Here is a 25507-nt window from a genome sequence, read left to right on the forward strand (position 1 = left end):
CCCAGGGTGTAGCAGTTCTCGTAGAGAGACTGGACATCTTTGAGATAGAATGATGCGAACACTGACTTGCTTCTCCAATAGGTTGCATCCATAACACTCTGCAGAGAACGGTTCTGTTTGAAGGCCACTGAAGTAGCCACAGCTCTCACTTCATGTGTCCTTACCTTCAGCAAAGCAAGGTCTTCTTCCTTCAGATGAGAATGTGCTTCTCTAATCAGAAGCCTGATGTAGTAAGAAACTGCGTTCTTAGACATCGGTAGAGAAGGCTTCTTGATAGCACACCATAAAGCTTCTGATTGTCCTCGTAATGGCTTTGACCTTCTTAGATAGTACCTAAGAGCTCTAACTGGGCAAAGTACTCTCTCTAGTTCGTTCCCCACCAAGTTGGACAGGCTTGGGATCTCGAACGACTTAGGCCAAGGACGGGAAGGAAGCTCGTTTTTAGCCAAAAAACCGAGCTGCAAGGAACATGTAGCCGTTTCAGAAGTGAAACATGTTATTTTCATTAGTAAAATAAATTTTTGAATATACTTACCCGATAATCATGTAGCTGTCAACTCCGTTGCCCGACAGAATTCTACGGGAGGGATACGCCAGCTATCACTATACTAGAAGGGGGTGTACTCACAAGCGCCACCTGTGGCCAGGTACTACAGTACTTGTTGTTGACGCCACCTCACTTTTTCCTCGGTCCACTGGTTCTCTATGGGGAGGAAGGGTGGGTCAATTAAATCATGATTATCGGGTAAGTATATTCAAAAATTTATTTTACTAATGAAAATAACATTTTTCAATATTAAACTTACCCGATAATCATGTAGCTGATTCACACCCAGGGGGGTGGGTGAAAAACCAGTGTACAAGACTAAAGGATAGCTAAGTATCCCGTATTTCATATAATCAGTTATCCACAATAACAATGAAATAATAAGTACCTGGTAAGGAAGTCGACTTGAACCGTTACTCTGCCTTTAATAAGATCGTCTTCCTTACTGAGCGCAGCGTTCCTCTTGGAAGGCTGAATCAACTCAAAGGTGCTAAAGTATACAGGGCTGCAACCCATACTAAAGGACCTCATCACAACCTTTAACCTCGGCGCTTCTCAAGAAAGAATTGACCACCCGCCAAATCAACAAGGATGTGGAAGGCTTCTTAGCCGACCGTACAACCCATAAAAAGTATTCAAGAGAAAGGTTAAAAGGTTATGGGATTATGGGAATGTAGTGGCTGAGCCCTCGCCTACTACTGCATTCGTTGCTACGAATGGTCCCAGGGTGTAGCAGTACTCGTAAAGAGACTGGACATCTTTGAGATAGAATGATGCGAACACTGACTTGCTTCTCCAATAGGTTGCATCCATAACACTCTGCAGAGAATGGCTCTGTTTGAAGGCCACTGAAGTAGCCACAGCTCCCACTTCATGTGTCCTTACCTTCAGCAAAGCAAGGTCTTCTTCCTTCAGATGAGAATGTGTTTCTCTAATCAGAAGCCTGAATAGTTCTTAGAACTTGGAAAAGAAGGTTTCTTGATAGCACACTATAAGGCTTCTGATTGTCCTTGTAAAGGTTAAGACCTTTTTAGATAGTACCTAAGAGCTCTAACTGGGCAAAGTACTCTCTCCAGTTCATTCCCCACCAAGTTGGACAGGCTTGGGATCTCGAACGACTTAGGCCAAGGACGTGAAGGAAGCTCGTTTAGCAAAAACCGAGCTGCAAGGAACATGTAGCCGTTTCAGATGTGAAAACAATGATCCTGCTGAAGGCGTGGATCTCACTCACTCTTTTAGCTGTTGTCAAGCACACGAGGAAAAGAGTTTTTAATGTGAGGTCCTAAAAAGAGGCTGATTGGAGAGGTTCAAATCTTGATGACATAAGGAACCTTAGGACCACGTCTAGATTCCAGCCTGGAGTGGACAACCGACGTTCCTTTGAGGTCTCAAAAGACCTAGGGAGGTCCTGTAGATCTTTGTTGGTGGAAAGATCCAAGCCTCTGTGGCGGAAAACCGCTGCCAACATACTTCTGTAACCCTTGATAGTAGGAGCTGAAAGGGATCTTACTTTCCTTAGATATAACAGGAAGTCAGCAATCTGGGTTACAGTGGTACTGGTTGAGGAAACTGCATTGGTCTTGTACCAGCTACGGAAGACTTCCCCTAGAGACTGATAGATTCTGAGAGTGGATGTTCTCCTTGCTTTGGCAATCGCTCTGGCTGCCTCCTTCGAAAAGCCCCTAGCTCTTGAGAGTCTTTCGAAAGTCTGAAGGCAGTCAGACGAAGAGCGTGGAGGTTCGGGTGTACCTTCTTTACGTGAGGTAGACGTAGAAGGTTCACTCCTAGAGGAAGAGTCCTGGGAATGTCGACCAGCCATTGCAGTACCTCTAAGAACCATTCTCTCGCGGGCCAGAGCGGAGCCAACCAACGTCAGCCGTGTCCCTTTGCGAGAGGAGAACTTCTGAAGTACCCTGTTGACAATCTTGAACGGCGGGAATGCATACAGGTCGAGATGGAACCAATCCAGCAGAAAAGCATCCACGTGAACTGCTGCTGGGTCTGGAATCGGAGAACAATACAATAGGAGTCTCTAGGTTATCGAGGAGCGAACAGATCTATGGTTGGCTGACCCCACAGGGCCCAAAGTCTGCTGCAAACATTCTTGTGAAGGGTCCACTCTGTGGGGATGACCTGACCCTTCCGGCTGAGGTGATCTGCCATGACATTCATACCGCCCTGAATGAACCTCGTTACCAGCGTGAGCTTTCGATCTTTAGACCAGATGAGGAGGTCCCTTGCGATCTAGAACAACTTCACGAAAGAGTCCCTCCCTGCTTGAAGGTGTAAGCCAGGGCTGTGGTGTTGTCAGAGTCCACCTCCACCACTTTGTTAAGCTGGAGGGACTTGAAGTTTATCAAGGCCAGAAGAACCGCCAACAACTCCTGCAATTGATGTGAAGTGTCCTTTGCTCCTGATTCCATGTTCTCGATCATTCCTGTCCGTCCAAAGTCGCACCCCAGCCCGTGTCTGATGTGTCCGAGAGGAGACGGCGGTCGGGTTTCTGAACAGCCAAAGGTAGACTTCCTTGAGAAGAAAGCTGTTCTTACACCACGCGAGAGAAGACCTCCTCTCTTCGGAAACAGGAACTGAGACCGTCTCTAGCGTCATGTCCTTTATCCAGTGAGCAGCTAGATGATACTGAAGGGGGGAGGTGGATTCTCCCTAACACGATGAACAGGGCCAGCGATGAAAGTGTCCGTTAGACTCATCCACTACCTGACTGAGCATCGGTTCCTTCTCAGCATGCTCTGGATGCATTCTAGGGCTTGGAAGATCCTTGGGGCCGACGGAAAAGCCCGAAAAGCTCGACTCTGAAGATCCATACCCAGGGAGACAATGGTCTGGGATGGGATGAGCTGAGACTCCTCAAAATTGACCAGGAGGCCCAGTTCCTTGGTCAGATCCATAGTCCATCTGAGAATCTCCAGACAGCGACGACTTGTGGGAGCTCTTAAAAGCCAGTCGTCTGACGGAGCCGGACACAAGATCATGGTACTGCTGCACAGTCTGTGAACTGTCAACCATGGGGAAGCGAGGAAGTACAGTGACAACCCGAAGCTGTCTAGACTGTCTGGGTCGTACAGACAACTCCTTATCGGGTTGCTGAGGTGCCGCACTGCGTCACAACAAGTCACTTCTGCTGGTTGTTGAATGTCTTCCCAGTGACACACTGACTCCGTAAACAAAAAATCCTTTAACAAGGACTAAGCTTGGACTGCATGTCTTGCAACACAGCTCAAGGTCTATGGGAGCAGGTGTGGTAACAGACGGGGTTAGTGACTGAAGTGGAACCATTACCTTCCCTGGAAGCATGTTATGCTTAAATAAAAGTCCATAGGAGGCTACGCAGCTAAAGGCTCCTCTCCAAATGACAGAGTCCTCAAGGGAATATCAGAAGGAGGGAGAAAAGCACTTTCTCATCTACAGGGACCATATCCGAGAAAAGTTAAGTTCTCTCAGTGAGGGTTTCAATGGTGCAAAAGCAGCAGACTAGAAGGCAACATTATGAAACTGCTTGACAGTCTAGTGAGTTGGCAACAACCAAAGATGTATGACTGAGAAGCATGCGGTAAGGTATGCAGAGCATGTTGTATGCAGAGCATGCTGTATGCAGAGCATGCTGTATGTAGAGCATGTTGTATGCAGCGCATGCTGTATGCAGAGCATGTTGTATGCAGAGCATGCTGAATGCAGAGCATGCTGTATGTAGAGCATGTTGTATGCAGCGCATGCTGTATGCAGAGCATGTTGTATGCAGAGCATGCTGAATGCAGAGCATGCTGTATGCAGAGCATGTTGTATGCAGAGCATGCTGTATGTAGAGCATGTTGTATGCAGAGCATGCTGAATGCAGAGCATGCTGTATGCAGAGCATGTTGTATGCAGAGCATGCTGTATACAGAGCATGCTGTATGCAGAGCATGCTGTATGTAGAGCATGCTGTAAGGTAAGCAGAGCGTGTTGCATGGCGTTTAACATTCCTCAGAAATTCCATGACCAGTGCTAGAGTGCTCCATGCATGCTTGCATGGGGTTTTAATATCAACATAATATTTACCTTACATTCATAACTCATGATTCATTTGTTTTGAAGATATTTTGCCATATTTTGCGATATTGTTAAAAATATATTGCAAGGAATACATATATATTTTTATATAAGTAAGACAAATAACCTCCATTATCATAATGTTTGTGTAGGCATACATGTATATGATTACAAATGCAAGTTATGAAAGTAATGAGGTGTTATTATTGTCATTTGTTATTTCTCAAGTTGAGGAGAAAGTGGCAGATGCATGCGTTGAGGTGGCTGACTCATAGCATGAGGTTGCTGCCTCAAGAGTTGCGCTTGCTGTAAGGGTTGCGGATGCGCAGTAGCAGGTTCCTGAGGAACGAGTTAAGGTTCCTGAGGTGTGAGCTGCGAGAGTTGAGATAGCGGCTGCGCAGAACGCAGTTCTTGTCTCGCGAGTTGAGGTTCCTGAGGAGCTAGCCTAAGCTGCAGCGAGTGCTGAGGTGGCTGCCTCATTGATGGAAGAGGTTGTCGTACCTCAAGAGATTGTTGCCTCGCTGGTGGAACCGCAAGCGGAAGCGGAGGAAGTAAGGCATAAGACTCCTGCTCCCATTGCTGAGGTTGCCTTAAGGAAGGTTAAGGTTGCTGCACAACGCTGGTAACTGGCAACTCAGAACGCGGTAAGGTAGCCTGAGGAACCTCAACTTCGTACGCCTGGCAGACTGGACTGCGGTGAGGCGGAGCTCTCGCAGGAGGAGGCGGAGGTTGCTGCACACCGCTGGTAACTGGCAACTCAGAACGCGGTAAGGTAACCTGAGGAACCTCAACTTCGTACGCCTGGCAGACTGGACTGCGGAGAGGCGGAGCGTTCGCAGGAGGAGGTGTAACCTTCTCAGCCTGAAACTCACGCATTAAGACCCCAAGCTGCGACTGCATGGACTGCAGCAAAGTCGTCTTGGGATCAACAGACGATAAGGTCTGTTGTGGCATCGCCTTACCTCTCTTAGGAGGTGTGCAGTCACCTGAGACTGAGGAGAGTCAGAGCTAACCCAATGACTGCATCCGGGTTGATGAACTCTAACTTCGTACGTCTGGCATAGGTCTGGACTTTACGTTTAAGAGGTCTTGAGACCTGAGACCAGCGTTTTCTCCCCGAAATTTCTTCTGCAGACGAGCATAATAAGGGCTCAATCGTCTGCGGGTGGGAGTGACGGTCTCTTATGACACGCCCGCAACCACCGAGGATACTTCTGTGCGCCGATCAAGGCCTGCCGAACCCTTTTGCCCTTCGACATTGCTTCTCCCCTGGGCTTGGGAGCTTGCAAGAGGTCCCGGACTGGGAGGACGACTGGCACGCACTGAAGTACCCTCACGCACAACACTGACACACTTTGCGCTAATCACTTATCACTTTTGATTTTCTGTTTGCACTTATTTCACTGAACTCGAAACTTTAAGTGGTTTGTACCTGAAACACGCAATTCTATCCTTTCTCAAAAGTTAGTAATTGCGAAAACAGAATTACAATGTAACAGAAAAATCTAATGAAAGATAAATAATTCAGTGGCTGGAAAGAGACTAAACACTAGATCAAATAAACTACGTTTAAAATCTCTCACCGCATAAAGCTTGAGAACAAGAAAAACTCTAGAAACGTTTACCTTCTTCCCCTAAAGAGACTAGGGAGGAGAGCAAAAACGATAACAACGTTACTCGCTTGAACGAAACGTTTATCCTCCTCTTTCTCCCTCCGTCTCTATCTCTCTCTCTCTCTCTCTCTCTCTTGACTTAGAACCTGAGAGAAGAGCCCAATCATATATATCGTTAACACATATTATTGTTAAAGGAAAATATTTCCCAAAATGAAAAGTTCCTTTGTAGAATTAAAACCATTAAGTTAAGAAAGAATGAACAAAACGCTAGACACGGTTACTCTTACTGCAACGTGACACCGTGAAAATTCTCTCTCTATCGTAACGATAGAGCGCAAGTTGAACGTTCTGAAACGTCAACAACTGCAGAGACAAAACAAAACGTTAGTTCAACTTTGAAAACAGTACGAGACTATCAAAGAAATTCTTTCAAAAACATTAAAATAGCATAATATGTTAACAGGTAAAACCGAAATGACGGGCTCAATGTTAATTAACTTCGGTACAAGAAAAGACCGCCTACCATTAGGAAAGGTCGAATATATAAAAATTAATTTTAATAATTTTATAATAAAAGGAAGTTAATCGAAGAGGCCTATAAAAGGCGGAGAGATATAAAATAAATCTATAACTTTTGTTAAGCAAAAATAAGAAAGAGAGTCTATACTCTCTTAGACACCAACACTTCCGTCTAAGGGAAGGGTCGGCCATTTAAAGGTGAAAGAGAGTTCATACTCTCTTCGTCACCATAATTAAATCAATTCCAAAAGCTAACTAAGCTAATATAGAAGTTTCTAGTATAGCGAATAGCTGCAAATTTAGAGAAATACTTCACCAAACCGTGAACAATACTCCAAAATCATAAGCGTATCCAAGAACGTCTTGCCGGAAGCACGACAGAGGAAAAAGTGAGGTGGCGTCAACAACAAGTACTGTAGTACCTGGCCACAGGTGGCGCTTGTGAGTACACCCCCTTCTAGTATAGTGATAGCTGGCGTATCCCTCCCGTAGAATTCTGTCGGGCAACGGAGTTGACAGCTACATGATTATCGGGTAAGTTTAATATTGAAAACTATGTTCCTGCTGAAGGCGTGGATCTCACTTACTCTTTTAGCTGTTGCTAAGCACACGAGGAAAAGAGTTTTTAATGTGAGGTCCTTAAAAGAGGCTGATTGGAGCGGTTCAAATCTTGATGACATTAGGAACCTTAAAACCACGTCTAGATTCCAGCCTGGAGTGGACAACCGACGTTTCTTTGAGGTCTCAAAAGAACTAAGGAGGTCCTGTAGATCTTTGTTGGTGGAAAGATCCAAGCCTCTATGGCGGAAAACCGCTGCCAACATACTTCTGTAACCCTTGATCGTAGGAGCTGATAGGGATCTTACGTTCCTTAGATGTAACAGGAAGTCAGCAATTTGGGTTACAGTGGTACTGGTTGAGGAAACTGCATTGGCCTTGCACCAGCTTCGGAAGACTTCCCATTTAGACTGATAGACTCTGAGAGTGGATGTCCTCCTTGCTCTGGCAATCGCTCTGGCTGCCTCCTTCGAAAAGCCTCTAGCTCTTGAGAGTCTTTCGATAGTCTGAAGGCAGTCAGACGAAGAGCGTGGAGGTTTGGGTGTACCTTCTTTACGTGAGGTTGACGCAGAAGGTCCACTCTTAGAGGAAGAGTCCTGGGAACGTCGACTAGCCATTGCAGTACCTCGGTGAACCATTCTCTCGCGGGCCAGAGGGGAGCAACCAACGTCAGCCGTGTCCCTTTGTGAGAGGCGAACTTCTGAAGTACCCTGTTGACAATCTTGAACGGCGGGAACGCATACAGGTCGAGATGGGACCAATCCAGCAGAAAGGCATCCACGTGAACTGCTGCTGGGTCTGGAATCGGAGAACAATACAATGGGAGCCTCTTGGTCATCGAGGTAGCGAATAGATCTATGGTTGGCTGACCCCACAGGGCCCATAGTCTGCTGCAAACATTCTTGTGAAGGGTCCACTCTGTGGGGATGACCTGACCCTTCCGGCTGAGGCGATCTGCCATGACATTCATATCGCCCTGAATGAACCTCGTTACCAGCGTGAGCTTTCGATCTTTTGACCAAATGAGGAGGTCCCTTGCGATCTCGAACAACTTCCTCGAATGAGTCCCTCCCTGCTTGGAGATGTAAGCCAAGGCTGTGGTGTTGTCGGAGTTCACCTCCACCACCTTGTTTAGCTGGAGGGACTTGAAGTTTATCAAGGCCAGATGAACCGCCAACAACTCCTTGCAATTGATGTGAAGTGTCCTTTGCTCCTGATTCCATGTGCCCGAGCATTCCTGTCCGTCCAGTGTCGCACCCCAGCCCGTGTCCGATGCGTCCGAGAAGAGACGGTGGTCGGGGGCCTGAACAGCCAATGGTAGACCTTCCTTGAGAAGAATGCTGTTCTTCCACCACGTTAGAGTAGACCTCATCTCTTCGGAAACAGGAACTGAGACCGTCTCTAGCGTCATGTCCTTTATCCAGTGAGCAGCTAGATGATACTGAAGGGGGCGGAGGTGGAGTCTCCCTAACTCGATGAACAGGGCCAGCGATGAAAGTGTCCCTGTTAGACTCATCCACTGCCTGACTGAGCATCGGTTCCTTCTCAGCATGCTCTGGATGCATTCTAGGGCTTGATTGATCCTTGGGGCCGACGGAAAAGCCCGAAAAGCTCGACTCTGAATCTCCATACCCAGGTAGACAATGGTCTGGGATGGGACGAGCTGGGACTTCTCTAAATTGACCAGGAGGCCCAGTTCCTTGGTCAGATCCATAGTCCATCTGAGATTCTCCAGACAGCGACGACTTGTGGGAGCTCTTAAAAGCCAGTCGTCTAAATAGAGGGAGGCTCTGATGTCTGCCAAGTGAAGGAATTTCGCAATATTCCTCATCAGTCTGGTAAACACAAGAGGTGCCGTGCTTAGGCCAAAGCACAGGGCTTGGAACTGGTACACAACCTTTCCAAAGACGAATCTTAGGAAAGGTTGGGAGTCTGGATGGATGGGGACGTGAAAGTATGCGTCTTTCAGGTCTAACGAGACCATCCAGTCCTCCTGCCTGACCGCTGCTAGGACCGACTTCGTCGTCTCCATCGTGAACGTCTGCTTGGAGACAAAAGCATTGAGAGCACTGATGTCCAGCACCGGTCTCCAACCTCCTGTCTTCTTGGCTACCAGGAAGAGACGGTTGTAAAAGCCCGGGGATTGATGATCCCGGACTATGACCACCGCTTCCTTTTGTAGCAAGAGCGACACCTCTTGTTGCAACGCTAGCCTCTTGTCCTTCTCCTTGTAGTTGGGAGAGAGGTTGATGGGAGATGTAGCTAGAGGGGGACTGCGGCAGAACGGAATTCTGTATCCCTCCCTTAGCCACTTCACAGACTGAGCGTCTGCACCTCTGCTCTCCCAAGCTTGCCAGAAGGTCTTGAGTCTGGCTCCTACTGCTGTCTGGAGAGGAAGGCAGTCAAAACTTGCCTTTTGCGGACTTGGAACCCTTCTTGGACTTGCCACGGTGACTGTCTGCACGGGTACCTCCTCTGCTGGAGGTTCTGCCATGAAAGGGCGGGATGAACCTAGAAGCAGGTGTGTCAACTGCTGCAGGGCGGAAGGGTCTAGGCACGGAAGGTAAGGTTTTAGCCTTACGTGCAGAAGATGCCATCAGATCATGAGTATCCTTCTGGATAAGTGAGGCAGCCATCCCCTTAATCAGCTCCTCCGGAAACAAACACTTGGAGAGAGGAGCAAACAACAACTCTGACTTCTGGCAAGGAGTGATACCAGCTGATAAGAAGGAGCAAAGATGTTCTCTCTTCTTAAGGACTCCTGATACATACGAAGCCGCAAGTTCACCAGACCCATCCCGAATTGCCTTGTCCATGCTAGACATGATCAGCATGGCCGAGTCCTTATCTGAAGGGGAAGTCTTCCTGCTTAAGGCTCCCAAACACCAATCGAGGAAGTTGAATATCTCGAAGGCACGAAAGACTCCCTTCAACAGATGATCTAAATCGGAAAAGGACCAGCAGATCTTCGAACGTCTCATAGCCAACCTGCGGGGAGAGTCAACCAGACTTGAGAAGTCGGCCTGGGCAGAGGCAGGAACCCCCAAGCCGGGTTCCTCTCCCGTGGTATACCAGACGCTCGACTTAGAAGCAAGCTTGGGAGGCGGAAAGACAAAAGAAGTCCTTCCCAGTTGCTTCTTGGAATGCAACCAGTCCCCCATAACCCTCAAAGCTCTCCTAGATGATCTGGCGAGAACAAGCTTGGTGAAGGCAGGCGCAGCAGACTGCATGCCCAGAGCAAACTCGGAGGGAGGAGAACGAGGGGTTGCAGACACAAACTGCTCAGGATACAAGTCCCTGAACAAGGCAAGGACTTTACGAAAGTCTAAGGAGGGAGGCGTAGACTTGGGCCCTTCAATATCAGAGTGAGGCTCATCCAGATGTGCAGCTTCATCATCCGATACACCATCATCCGAAAGCTGAGTTGTAAGTGGCAAAGGCAGAGCAGAAAGCTGAACGGCTAAATCCGGCAGTACGGGTGCATGCGTACCTGCGGATCCAACATCATGCCGCTGCTGGTCGGTCTGCGAGCTGGCAACAACAAAAGCAGAGGGCTGGTGTGTGGGAGGGGCTGCGGTGGGCTGAGGAGCATGCGGTATGGTATGCAGAGCATGCTGTAAGGTATGCGGCTCATGCTGCATGGTATGCGGAGCATGCTGTAAGGTATGCAGAGCATGCTGCATGGGCTGAGGAGAATGCCGCATAGTGCTGGAACCCGGCAACTCCTGATGCGGCAGCTCACGCATGTTAGCAGATGGTGCAGCAAGAACATGCGTCTGGCAGGGAGGACTGCGCATCGGTGGAGGAGCTCTCACAGGTGGAGTGTGGGAGCAGGCAGCCGCAGTATCTGCTGAGCGCACAACCTCTGCGGGTTGTAGGTTAACAGGAGAGGTGTTAACCTTTTCGGCATGATACTCCTGCATGAATGCCGCAAGCTGAGACTGCATAGTCTGCAGCATGGACCACTTAGGGTCTACTGTGGTTGGAGCAACAACAGACGGAGCAGTAGCCTGTTGAGGGACCACTCTACCTCTCTTGGGAGGTGTGCAGTCATCAGATGACTGCGGCGAGTCCGAACTGACCCAGTGGCTACACCTGGGCCGTTGGACTCGCTCGGAAGGGACCTTACGTTTGAGCGGTCGTGAGACCTTGGTCCACCGTTTCCTCCTGGAAACTTCTTCCACAGACGAGGAATGTAAGGGCTCATTCGTCTGTATGTGGATGGGACGATCCTTAACAGATACGTCCGCAACCACTGAGGATACATCCGTGCGCCGATCAAGGCCTGCCGAACCCTTTGGTCCTTCGACATTGCTTCTCCCCTGGGCTTGGGAGCTTGCAAGAGGTCCCGGACTGGGAGGACGACTGGCACGCACAGATGTACCCTCATGCGCAACACTGACACTGACACTTTGCACATCACTAGCACTAACACTTCCCACTGCACTCTTCGCTTTCAGCTCTCTGACATCTGCCAAGAGCTGATTACGGTCATTAACCAATGACTCCACCTTATCACCGAGAGCCTGAATGGCACGCAACATATCAGCCATTGCAGGCTGAGCACTCGTAGCAGGTTCGGGAGTCACCACCACAGGGGAAGGAAAAGGTTGAGGGGCATGGGGAGAGGAAAAATCCACAGAGCGAGAAGAACTCCTCCTATCTCTCTCCTTCTCTAACCTACGTGCATATCTAAGTTATTCGTTAAAATCGAATTCCGAAAGCCCAGCACATTCCCCACATCGATCTTCCAATTGACAGGATTTACCCCTACAATTGGAACATACGGTGTGAGGATCTATAGAGGCCTTCGGAAGACGCCTAGTACAAGTCCTAACGCTACACTGCCTGTATTTAGGAACTTGGGACTGGTCAGACATCTTGAATTTAGAAGTAGTCAAGGGGGGATTCCAAAATTAAGCAAAGTTCGTTAACCAATAAACCAAATTAATTCCAAAAGCTTGCTAAGCTAAGGATAAAGCTTCCTGAATAGCGAAGGCTAAACTTTAGAGCAAATACATCACCAAATCGTGAACAATAACTCCAAAATCAACAGCGTATCCAAGTAGGTCTTGCCGGCGGCACGACAGAGGAAAAATTGAGTTCTTGTTGACAAGAAGTACTTGAGTACCTACTCACAGATGGCGCTGTTGTGTACACCCCCACCTGGATAGCGATCGCTGGCGTATCCCGACCATAGATTTCTGTCGGGCAACGGAGTTGACAGCTACATGATCATCGGGTAAGATTAATATTGAAAATAAGAAAATCCACAGACTAGTAGAATACAGATTTCGAGTAGCGAAACGTTCTTCCCACGACACCAATCAGTGAAGACCGCCCACTTTGCTTGGTAGACAGCTGATGAAGACAGCTAAAGAGAGTTGCTTTGCAGTTAGTTGTGAAAAACCTTTCTCTCTGAGAAGATGCTGGATGACTTCCAAAAGTGAAGAGAGAGAGAGCCAGTCAAAGGCCCTGTGGTATCTCTCCTTATGCGACTAACACAAGAGGTTGTACAAAGTTAGACTTGGAAGGTCTGGGAGGTTGGGTGTGATGACGGCTCTGATCTTCCTTTTCCTTACGAGACAAATAATACGATGGCCCAGATGCCGAGGCCGTCCCTCGGGTGTTGAAACGCGTCCTAAAGTGATGCTGCTGGGTCTGGCGTGACGGTCTGAACGATCCCCTGGTCTCAGAATTCTCCTTGATAATCTGCGCATGCGCGAACATTATCGTTTGCCAGTGCATACGAGTTTGATGTTTTATTTTCCAGTAATGTTAGCGTGCGCGGCTCAACATTACCGCTTGCCAGTACATACGAGCTTGATGTTTTATTTTCATGCGAGCGAAGCGAGCTAATGGCGGAAAAAAACCCATTATACAATGTCAAGGAGAATTCTGAGACCGGGGGATCGTTCAGACCGTCACACCAGCACTGATGAGCAATAAACTTCTTGTTTGTTGTTGAGGTGAAAGGCAAACATGTCTATTATTGGGGAACCCCATTAAATCGTGTTTACTCTCTACCAGATAACACAAAGAACATTTTTTGAGACTGCAACTTGACTGCGATGACTTACATTGTCTACTATCATGTTTTATTTCCCTGGAATGAAACGTGCCCAAATGGTTACTATGTTGTCTTCCAACCATAAGTGAATTCTTACCTCCAACTAGTAAAGGGGTCGAGAAACTGACCTCCTTTGCTTGTTGAAATAAGACACTACTATAATATTGTCACTCATCAACAAAACTGAGTGATCTTCTACTAAGTCCTGGAAATGAATTAGAGCTAGGTACGTTGCCTTCAGTTCTAAGATGTTTTTATGGACCTCTTGCCAATGTCTGTCGTCCACCGACCTGACGTGGCGTGAGTTAGAATGTGCGTTCCCCTACCTTCTCTGGATACATCTGACAAAAGGATGAGTTCTAGGATAAGAAGCTGTAAGGAGGATTGCTCCATCAGGTTCCTCTTCTGCAGCCACCAGGATAGGTACTTTCAGAATTCCTCTGTCACCTTGACTAGTACAGTGGAACCTCTACATACGATCTTAATTCATTCCGGGACCTGGTTCGTATGTTAAAACGATCGTATGTTGGAGCGAATATTCCCATAAGAATACACTGTACTGTAATTTGTATAATTTGTTCTACAGCCCAAAAACCTATGATAACTCCTTAATAAATTACTACACATAATTACACATCATAATAATACAATTGCATTATATAAGAGAGATGTAAAAAAAGAATAATTATAAAGAAATAATAAATAAAAAAGGTGTTTTTATTGTCACTTTACCTAAGAGACCGGCCAACGTAGGTGTAGGCTTTGCTACGCAGGAGGAGACGGACAGTCGGCGAGGAGGTAGAGATGGTGACTGCGATAACGTACCGTAACTTACTCTAACTTACACTACGTGAAGTTTAACCTAACTTAGCTTATTTATTTTTTTTTTATTCTAAATTTTTTTTTAAATTTTTTTTTTATTTTTTATTTTTAATTTTCATCACTTTCACTCGATTCAGTCTTAGTTTTCTTTGCTTCACTTTCTTTCTCTTCATCACGATCACTAGACCGCTTCGTAGATTTTTTAAAGAAATTATCGAGAGAAAGTTGCTTGGTACGGCTTTTCAGAATTTTTCTGAAATGGGTTAAGCAGACATCATCGAACTGCGAAACTACACGGCAAACTTGAAGTTTCTTTGGGTGATACTTATCAATGAAATCAACCATGTGTTGATGATGTACCAACCGTGTCACACGATTGTACATAGTAAGGACATTTCTTTTTTTTTGTATATATATTTTGCTTTGTATCTTCGTTCTCCCCTGGCACTGATAGGGACCTGAATAAACATGTCTGTTTTTCTCACCGTTAATTGTTAACAGAACTGGTTGTCGGTTGAACATGAAATTGCCTGTTATGCTTTTATGTCCTTTTTGCCTGGACTTTATGTATATATAAACTGATGTTCTGTAATAAAGTTACTCAGTTGCTTTCATCCTGCCTTCTTAGTCACAGCCTCTCTCAGCCGTCACATTGGTGACCCCGGAGTGACCACCAATGTGACGGGCCGAGAGAGGCTGTGACTAAGAAGGCAGGATGAAAGCAACTTGGTGCTGATTCCCTAGAGGGGGAGAAGATGAAGGAAAAGAAGGCGCGAGTCATTCTACTCATTCTCCCCAGACTAATCCAGGTAACTTTAGCCCTCAACCCTCTGCTATTTGTCCATCAAGGAGCTTAAGGTGTTTAGACTATTTGTGCAGCAACTATAGGACCAATGGAAAATGTATTCATGTTCCTGTTGATTACATCTTGCAGGTAGTGGGCGGTGAAGGTCCTCTGATGCTTCCACACGCCCTCTTGCAGTACCTGCGCCACAGAGTAGTTCTTTCGAAATGCCAGGTACATTGCAATGCCACCGACGTCATGAGCTCCGGGTCGGAGGGTCAGGATTAAGAGTAAGGTCAAAGACCTTGCAAACCCAAGAAAAAATTGTATTCTTTGTGACTCATCTCTTGACCTTCCCCATGCCAACAAACATTGCTGACACACGGGGTCGAGCTGCTGCTTTTCTTTTAAGGTAACACCTCAGACTCCTCACTGGGCAAAGTTCCAGTTGGTCTGGATCTTTGGTAACAGAAAAGAGACTCTCGATCCTAAAGGGACTCAATCTAGGATCTGATACCTCCGGATTTTTGAACTCAGGGACAACGCAGAGTATTAGCTCTCTCCATCCCCTTGAATGGGAAATGTTGTATGATAGACCATGCAGTTCACGGACTCTCTTGGCTGAGGCCAAAGCAAGTAAGAGCACCGTCTTCAAGGAAAGGTGGCGATCTGTTGGCTGGCGTTATGGTTTGTAGGAGGGACCCTTCAGGGACTGAAGGACATGAACCACGTTCCAAAGAGGAGGTCCAACTTCCAACTGGGGACAAGTAATCTCAATGCTGTATAAATAGAGAAAGTTCCAACAAGGAGAAAATATTTATTCCTTTCAGTTTAAAGGTGAGACCTAAGGCTGAGCGGTATCTTTTGACTGCCGAAGCCGAGAGAAGCATTTCTTCCCAGAGGTGTACAAGCAACTCCGCTGTTGTTGGAATAGAGGCATCGATGGGAGTGATACCCCTTCCACGATACCAACTTCAGAAAACAGAGCACTTAGCCTGGTAGACTGACGCTGAAGAGCATCTGAAGTGTCTAGACACCCTTTCCGCAACTCGTTGCAAAAATCCCCTCAGAAAGGAGATGCTGGACTGTCTCCAGGCATGAAGTCGAAGCAAAGCTATAGCTCTGTGGAAGATGTTGGCATGTGGCTGTTTGAGTAGATCATGTGGTGGAGGAAGTTCCCTCAGAAGCTCCGTCACGAGCTGCAGAATGTCCGGGAACCACTCGGTGTGATGCCAAAGCGAAGCTATTAGGGCCACTGATAAGTTCTTGCTTATCCTGAATTGGTTAAGAATTTTTCTCATCAGACAGCATGGGGGAAATAAGTACACATCGATGTTGGCCCACTGTTGTTGGAATGTATCTTGCCAGAGAACCTGGGGGTCCGGGATTGGGGAAAAGTAGAGTGGGAGCCTGAAATTCAGGGCTGTCCCGAACAGGTCCACAGTCGGGGAACCCTACAAAGTCAGGACTTTGTTGGCTACTAGATGATTCAAAGACCACTCGGAGCCCACTATCTGATTCGCTCTGCTTAGATTGTCTACAAGCACATTCCTCGTGCCTAGAATGAAGCGAGCAGATAGAAACACTGAGTTGTCTTCTGTCCATCCGAGTATCTCTATTCCTAGATGCCGCAGGGGAAGTTAAAAAATACCGCGTTGCTTGTTTAGGTAAGCTACTACCGTGGTGTTGTTACTCATCAACATAACAGAGTGACCTGCAAGGAACTGGTGGAACTGTTGGAGGGCAAGGAAGGCTGTCCTCATCTCTTAGAGATTTATATGCTGGTAGCTTTCTGATTCGGACCACAGGCCAGAGATGGTGTGGTGCAGCATGTGAGTGAGGCTTCACCCTCCTATTGATGCATCTGAAAAAAGCATCAATTCCAAGGGAGGGACGAGAAGATCAACCTCCTTGCGGAGGCTCTTGTCTGCAAACCACCACCTGAGGTCCGCCTGTACCTCTGGCCCAAGACGAACTAGGGTGTCTAGGTATCGGAGGCCTGATTCCATTGAGACTTGAGTCGCTACTGGCAGGATCGCATTCTGAGGCGACCGTTGGGTACTAGACGGGACAGAGATAATAGGTGGCCTAAAAGACTTAACCAGCTCTGCGCTGGTAGCTCTTCTCGTCTGAGGAAGGACCATGCTACCTTCCTCAGCCTCTGAATTCTTTCTTCTGATGGAAATGCTTTGTGCCATTTGGTGTCTATTATCATGCCCAGGTATACCAGTCTTTGAGAACGTAGCAGATGAGACTTCCAGGTTTACCATGATCCACAGATCTTGGCAAAGCCTTAGAAGTTTGTTTCGGTGTTGAAGAAGGGTCGCCACCGAGTCTGCTAGAATCAGCCAGTCGTCCGGATATCTTACAAGACGGATGCCGATTCCGTAAGCCCAAGTAACACTAGGAAGAACACTTTCAAAAAGACCTGAGGTGCCAAGAAAAGGCCAAAACACAACACCTTGAACTGGTCTTGTTTCTGATTGAACATGATTCTTATATACTTCCTGGAAGACAGATGGACTGGGATCTGGAAGTATGCGTCCTTGAGATCCAGTGTAGACGTCTTATCGCTTGTCTGACTGCCAGCTGTCTCCATCCAGAACGAAGTTTGACCGGGAGCTCTATAACTGGTCTCCAGCCTCCAGATACCTTTTTCTCAAGAAAGAGTCGACTGAAGAAGCCTGGGGATCCATTGAGGACCTCTTGGAAAGCACCCTTCTCCAATATGGTTAAGTCTTCGGCCCAAAGGGCCAGCTCTTTTGCGCATCTCTTCACATAGGAGCTCATAGGGACTGGATCCCGAGTCAGCGAAGGCAGAGATCAAATGAACAGGATGTGATACCCTGAATGAATCACATCGACTGTCAAAGGTTCGGCCCCAAGCTGCAGCCACCTTCGCAAGCGGCTTTGCAAGCATCAACTCACAGGTGGATAAGTGGGAGGATTGCCGGTCCTAGCAGGATTGGCCTCTGCCAGATCCCGTTCCCTCTACCTCTACGGAACTCTACGGTTACCTTGAAAGGACTTACCAGACACATTAGGGCCCTGCTGTCTTGGGATCCTAGCCCCATTCATCTGCGGTTTGGAAGAAGACCGTTTCTTCTGTGACAGAGGTTGGTACGGCCATGATGTCAAGGCATTTTTGGAGGAAGGAGTCCTGGTTAGACTTCCACCGCTCGCTTGACGTCTACCGGCACGAAAAGAGAACTCCCATAGAAAGAGGAGGTTCTCATCCTAGCAACCTCAGCCTGTGGGAGCTATCAATGGAACTTCTCAATGGTCGAATAGCGTCTCTTGAGAATGGTATTCGCCCACAGGTTGACAACCTGGAGGGAGAAGAACTTAATCGTCCTGGTGCCGGACAAGAGGAAGGTTTCCATTAACCTCCTTGTGGACTCACAAGACCAGTCCTGAGACCTGATCAAGTGGCCCACAGATACCAACCAAAGGTCCAGCTACGAAGTAGCCTGTATGGCATACTTCGCAACTTTCTCCTGGTTTGTGGCAAGCAGTTGGCGAGACTGGAAGTCATCTCGTCTTGAGAGAAGGTTTTCCTGAACAGGGATATGATCTCTCTTGGCCAAAAAATGTCTGGTAATGAGATCCCTGGGGGTCGTCATAGCGAGAGCGCAAAGGCTCCACGACACACGAGCCTGAAGGCTCTGAGTCACGAGAACCCCAGGGTTCAACATAACGAGGGCCCAAAAGTCCAAGGTCACAAGAGCACGAAGGCTCACGGTCACGAGAACCAAAAGATTCAATGCGACGAGAACCTGCAAAACCCCATGTCACGAAAAACCAGGAGTTCTGCATAACATGGTCCCTGGAGACCAAGGTTATGAGAGCCCGAAGGCTCATCAAGACAGGAGCTAGAAGGCTCAAGGTTACGAAACCCGAAGGCTCATCCTAACGGGAGCCCTGCGAGCCCGAAGGCTCAGCGTAATGAGAACCCAAAAGCACAAGGTTCAGGAACCCAGAGGCTCAGCGTAAGCGTCATAAGAACCAGAAGGAATCACGAGACGAGAACATGAAGGTTCAAAGAGGCATCTCATTATGTCAGGGGGAGGAGCACACATAGGGTGGCGAGGGGTCAAAAACTCCTTCACTTGACAGACCCCCGAAGGGGAACGTCAAGCAGATTCCTCAGGGGAGGACTCTGATCACAAGCCTGGTCTCTCAAAGGAGAGAAAAGTTCTCTCAAAGGAGAAAAGTTCTCTCAAAGGAGAGAAAATTTCTCTCGAAGGAGAACTGCGCCTAGGACTATGGTTTCCCCCAGAACTAGCAGGAGAAGTATAGGCGTAATCCACATGCTGGTCACGAATTACCCTCTCTCGCGGAAGAGAGAGATATTCTCCCAAAGGAGGAACATGCCTAGGACCTTGCTCAACTTCCATCCCCGGAGGAGAAGTATAGTCTTCGGCTTCAGCCACAGGAGACCAAAAGTCAGACTGGTGGAAGGCTCCACCTCCGAGAGAGTTGGAGTGCGCTTCCCCTCATCCCCCTAACTAAAAGAGTTCGAACAGAACTTCCTTCAAGGGGGACCATCAACGACCAAAGATGGCCACAAAACTAACAAATCAGAAAGAGAGCACGCACTCCCTAGGGGAAGGGGCAGGACTGAATAGCTAGGGGAAACAGCACCATCTTTTGGCCAACAAGGTTGACCTGGAGTTAACAGGGCTGCACTGCTAATCAGCCGTTCCCCAGTGAGGACCGGCAGAGGAGCAGATTCAGGATAAGATCGAGTAGTCAAAAAAGGAGTCCAAGATTTCTTCGACTTTGAGGAAGACCCCGAAAGCGAAGAATCTCACTTCGACTTCTTTTTCCTGGGCCCATATCTCTCCCACTGGGAGGCAGACCACTCCCTACACTCATCACAGGTGTTGTCCAGATCACACTGATGGTCCCAGCAAGCCGGACACAGGCTGTGGGATCCCGTCTCAAGGGAGGACATAATGGTACTGCAAGAGCGGCCTTCGGGACCAGGACAGGTATGCATGGAACAAGGTGTACACACAGTTGGAAAAGTAAAAGCATAAAAGTTATTATTCCAATGGCTAGTCTTGGCGGGAGAGAGCGGCAACGTCCATCTGCTACCGAGCCAGAAAGCAAAATGGTTGCTCAGCAAAGGTGTGTGAGTGAGCATGTTAGCCAGCTACCCCTACCACTAACTAGTGGTTGGGGTGGTTTTCCCTGGCTGTGGTTTTCCCTGGCTAAAATTATCATGGCTCGTCTTTCGGCGAATTCCCCTATAAACAGCGGAGGGTTTGTATTTAGTGATAGAACAACTGACTTATGATAAAACTGTGATAAGGTTGAAATACCTTTTCCATGAACTATTAGATTTACGTGAAGGGCTAAAGGTACCTTTTCCTTGAAGCTTCTCTTCACACAGACCTTTCTGTCCTCCACCTCATAGACGTCCCCTCATTGATGCATCCGCCTCCCATCTGACCTGAGGCGACAAAACGTGACATGCCTAGAGCTTTGCATATGGCGTCGTACATCTCCGATGTCATGGCAAAAGGTCCTGAAATTGTCAAATGGAATATCAGTGCGTAATAATACAGTACAGTTATCAATAACATACAATGTATAAAATATAGTAATGCATCTAAACACGTACCAGATCTATGTATATGCATAATGTATATCTATCTTCAGAGTAAAATTTTTAATCAATATCATCTAAAAAATATCCGCTAGAGATTAAACATGATCTTATTGCTCAAATGTTCTGGCAGGCGGAACGTATTGCTATTGGCGTCAGCCCGTGGGCTAGTATTTCGGGGTTATCAATTATATAAGTTAGATTTGATTCCCTCGATAATCATAACCCAGCGATTCATGGTTATTGGTTTAAATGAAGGTAAAAATAATTTATTAAAATTTGCTTGAAATTACTGAAATAGTTTTGGGAAAATTTTGTTAATGAAAAATAAAACCTAAATGTTATACTCAGTGAAATAAACATCTTTTTTCTTTAAATTCTGTATCTCCATCAACAGTGGCTGCCGACAGTAGGCCATGGGGTTCAAAACACTGTATTTTGAGAGATCTATTAGATTGTGTAAGTTCCAATGTCCTAATTAATATTGTACAAAACTACAATAAAACCCAATAGGGCACAAAATATGCAGTTACATTGCATAAAACCTAAGCACAGGTGCTGTTGTGGACCAATGGACGCCATACAACAAAACTTGCATAGGGTCACCGTATGGGATTCAGGTGGTCCTGTCATAAATTGAACTCGTACATTAGAAAACATAATTACGTAATAAAAAAAAACAACAATCATAAGATTAATTTGTAATACAAACTTACTTTAGTACATAGTAGAGGAGGAATTGACGAAGAATTGACGAAAATCGAAGAATTAACTTGGGGGAGATTCCATAGATTGTTTGTTTACATTGTTACAGTGGTGCCAGATGAGTTAGTCTAAAAATCCCCAAACCCATGATGAAAAATCCCCAAAACAACCCAAAAATTCCCATTTCCACATATATATATATTTTCTTCTGATCCTGTAACTTTATACTATTATATAAATTACTCACTTCATATGAGTGCAAGCAAACTAATTACAACATATATAGGCTAAAGGTTTACTCATCTAGGGCTAAATCTCCATATCTGGCAACACTGGCCTTGGCTTACAACTGGCCAAAGCAGCTTGCTCAACGAAAATCCCTAGACTCAAAATTTTTCCCAAATATGAGCAAATTTCCCCATTTTATTCGTTAACACGAATTAAAATAAGCGCTACATATACATCGGCATCTTCCTAAAATATACTATATTTTGTATTTTCTTTCATAAATAGTATTCTTTTCAACCAAAAGCGTTAGAATTTCGATTACAACAGATAATTAGAACAATCTGAACTATAAGATTTTTCCCAAGATTCACTAGAAACTCCCTATTTTGGGACAATTTCCTTAAAAGTAGGGGTCCCTTGTGCGACGTATTTCTTGTGCATTCCAGGTTCGATGCAACGGCTCCTCTGATAATCAAAAGAGATTTAAGTCTTTATCTTTCTTTTAGTTTCTTTTGTCTTTATCTTAAGATCGTCTTTAATAAACTCTCTCTCTCTCTCTCTCTCTCTCTCTCTCTCTCTCTCTCTCTCTCTCTCTAAATTCTTCACTTTTCTTATTTCAAAAGTTTACCTGAAATCATTCCTCTTAACAAATAGAAGTTTAGAGAGAGAGAGAGAGAGAGAGAGAGAGAGAGAGAGAGAGAGAGAGAGAGATGAACACCAAAGAAGCTCATACGAACAACTGTCACAAGATTTCTCGTCTATGAAATGTTCGATTTGTCTTGATGTCGGCGACTTCGTTTGTAATAAATCTAATGATTGTTATAATAAGTAAAATACTATAAAATGTTATAAATCCTAACTTTAAATAAGGAATTTAGGCTTTTAGTGTAGGCCTATAAGTGCTTATAATAAGCCTGAAAAGCTCAAATTCATAACTACTTATACGAAGTCGAAGTTATCTAATAAGACCTTCGAACACAAAAACGAAATATTTCGCGAATATTGTAAATTAAGAATTTCATTCGTAAAACTAGACCTACGTTATTGTTTTTATGTAAATTTTCTCTAATATTTGAATGAAATTTACATATATTTGTAAGATTTCTCTTGACCTGAGAAAATATTTATGTATCTGACAGTTAGTAAACTGTAGTTGGTCGCAGCCAAGGCCAGATGAAACATGTAGGTGTAGCAGCCTCGTCCCTCATTCTGTGTCTAAGATTATTATACATTTGGCAACAAGTTTCGATAAAGACGAGCTGTGATTGGCTGAATTGAAATGGAGTTCTGTGATTGGTTGATTCAAAATGGGTGGAAGGTATAAATAGGAGGAGCCTACCAGTTGGCACTCAGTAGAGGGGGAGGGGAGGGTGGGGTAACAAGGGGATGGGAAAAGGGACTGGGGATAAGGGGAGGAGGGAATTGGGGCTTTGGGGGCTGGGGGAGGGAGGGAAGGGGCTGGGCTAGGGTAGGGGAGTGTTGGGGTTTAGGGTAGGGTGGGAGTGGGTTGGGCTGGGGGAGGGTAAGGTGGGAATGGGTTGGGGGTTAGGGTAGGGTGGGAATGGGTTGGGCTTGGGGAGGGATGAGGGGTAGGGTTGGCGGTTAGGGTAGGGTGGGAGTGGGTTGGGCTGGGGGAGGGATGAGGGCTAGGGTGGGAATGGGTTGGGGGTTAGGGTAGGGTGGGAATGGGCTGGGGGAGGGATGAGGGGTAGGGTGGGGTGGGTTGGGCTGGGGGAGGGTAGGGTGGGAATGGGTTGGGGGTTAGGGTAGGGTGGGAATGGGTTGGGCTTGGGGAGGGCTAGGGTGGGATTGGGTTAGGCTGGGGGAGGGTTGGGGATAGGCTAGGGTGGGGATGGGTTGGGCTGGAAGAGGGTTGGGGGTAAGGCTAGGGTGGGAATGGATTGGGCAAGGGGAGGGATGAGGTTTGGGGCCAGGATAGGTTGGGCTGGGGTAGGGTGGGACAGGTCTATGGGCTTGGGTAGGGTAAAAGTGGGTGGGGCTAATGTACAATTGGGTAGTGTGTGGTTATGGGCAGGGTGGGTATGTGTTGGAGCTCTGAGGTTAGGGATATGACTAATGGCCCAGGGAAGACCAGGCAATGGCTGCTGATAAGTCAGCAGGTAAACCTACAGGCTCCACCAGACACCATATCCTTACCTCATATGGATGGTGAGGTTGCAGACACTATAAGAAACAACTAAGCAAAGAAATCAATTATTAAAGTTATGCAAGACCTAAAAGTTTATAATTTACTTTAAATTAAAACATAATAAACTCCATTTGGGAACTCAATTTATTATTTGACAAGTCTCTTTCGTTCGTTTTAGATGATCTCAGCCATAAAATAAGGGGTGAGGGGAGGAGGACACGTTGTTGCAACCATTTCTTCAGTATTTGCGTTCGTTAGGTGTTCAAGTTTGACTTCATTTGGACAAGTATTTATCATACCAATTTTTCTCGGTACATATATGCTTAAACTTAACAAAAACACCTTATTTATAATCATTAAGAATTACTAGACTCACTTTACTTTATAATTGTTTCATGTAGATTTAATATATGAAGACGAAGTCAAATCACTTCGAGCATTCGTTCGAGTTAAGATTTGACACAAGTGTAGCAACAATGTAGTTCTATTTGCGTTCGTATGTCTTCGATTTGGACTTCAATTTAACATAAGCAATTTCACATATATTATTTGCGGTATAACTATCATTGAATTCATCAAAAAAACTCCATGATTTTATTTAAGCATTACAAGCTTTATAAGCTGTATTTGTAATGAATAAATATCATATATGAAGACGAAGTCAAATCCCTTTGAACGTTCGAACCCAACTGCCTTGAATTACAGACGAGAGAAATCTTAATCTTAATTTCATCATCTTTAGTTTTATAATTCAAAGGAAAATATCATTAGGAACAACAACATTAGAAACAACATCCCAAAGACAAACAACACTGAAACAACAAGAATTAAGATGTCAAGAAAAACAACAGTAGAAGGTTTGAAAACAACCAAGAAAAACAAGATTAGAAGGAACAACATAGAACTACAACAGTATGGAAACAACAACAACATTACAGTAGCAACAACACCACAGAACTACAACAGTAGCAACAACATAAAGGAACAACAACATAAGACACATAACAACAGTAGCAACAACATAAAGAACAACAACACAGAACAACAGTAGCAACAACATAAAGAGAAACAACACTCAACAACAGTAGCAACAACAACACGGAACAACAAAAACACAGAACAACAACAGTAGCAACAACATAAAGAACAACAACACAGAACAACAGTAGCAGTAACATAAAGAACAACAACACAGAACAACAACAGTGGCAACAACATAGAGAACAACAACACAGATCAACAACAGTAGCAACAACATTAAGAACAACATCACAGAACAACAACATTAGCAACAGCATAAAGAACAACAACACAGAACAACAACATTAAGAACAACATCACAGAACAACAACAGTAGCAACAGCATAAAGAACAACAACACAGAACAACAACAGTGGTAACATCAATAAATCAAATACCAAAAACAACACCAAGAACAACAAACACAATAAAAACAACACGGCATCAACACCAAGGACAACAACATCAAGAATAACACACACTAATACAACAACAGTACCAAGAACAACACACAACAACTTTAGCAACAACATCAAGAACAACAATCAGCAAATACATCAAGAACAACAACACAGAACAACAACAGTACTATCAACATCATGAATAACAAACACCAAAGCAACAACAACTCAGGTTCAGGTTCTGGGGTGAGGCATCGTAGCCTCTGCAATTAGAGAGAGAGAGAGAGAGAGAGAGAGAGAGAGAGACTCGTGTGCATATCACTTGGTTAAGATCACACGAACGATAGTCTACAGGAAACTAGTAGTTAAAACTTCGTTTTAAGCTTGAAACTTTTATCTTTCTCTGTACGAACAATAATAACGA

At 45.8% G+C, this 25507-nt stretch overlaps 1 pseudogene; it reads right to left on the reverse strand.

Moving 5' to 3' along the window:
* Window positions 1–25507, reverse strand: part of LOC137643803 (delta(3,5)-Delta(2,4)-dienoyl-CoA isomerase, mitochondrial-like) — an 83680-nt pseudogene that overhangs the window by 41289 nt on the left and 16884 nt on the right.

The sequence above is a fragment of the Palaemon carinicauda genome, chromosome 7 (assembly GCF_036898095.1).
Source record: "Palaemon carinicauda isolate YSFRI2023 chromosome 7, ASM3689809v2, whole genome shotgun sequence".
Lineage (NCBI taxonomy): Eukaryota > Metazoa > Arthropoda > Malacostraca > Decapoda > Palaemonidae > Palaemon > Palaemon carinicauda.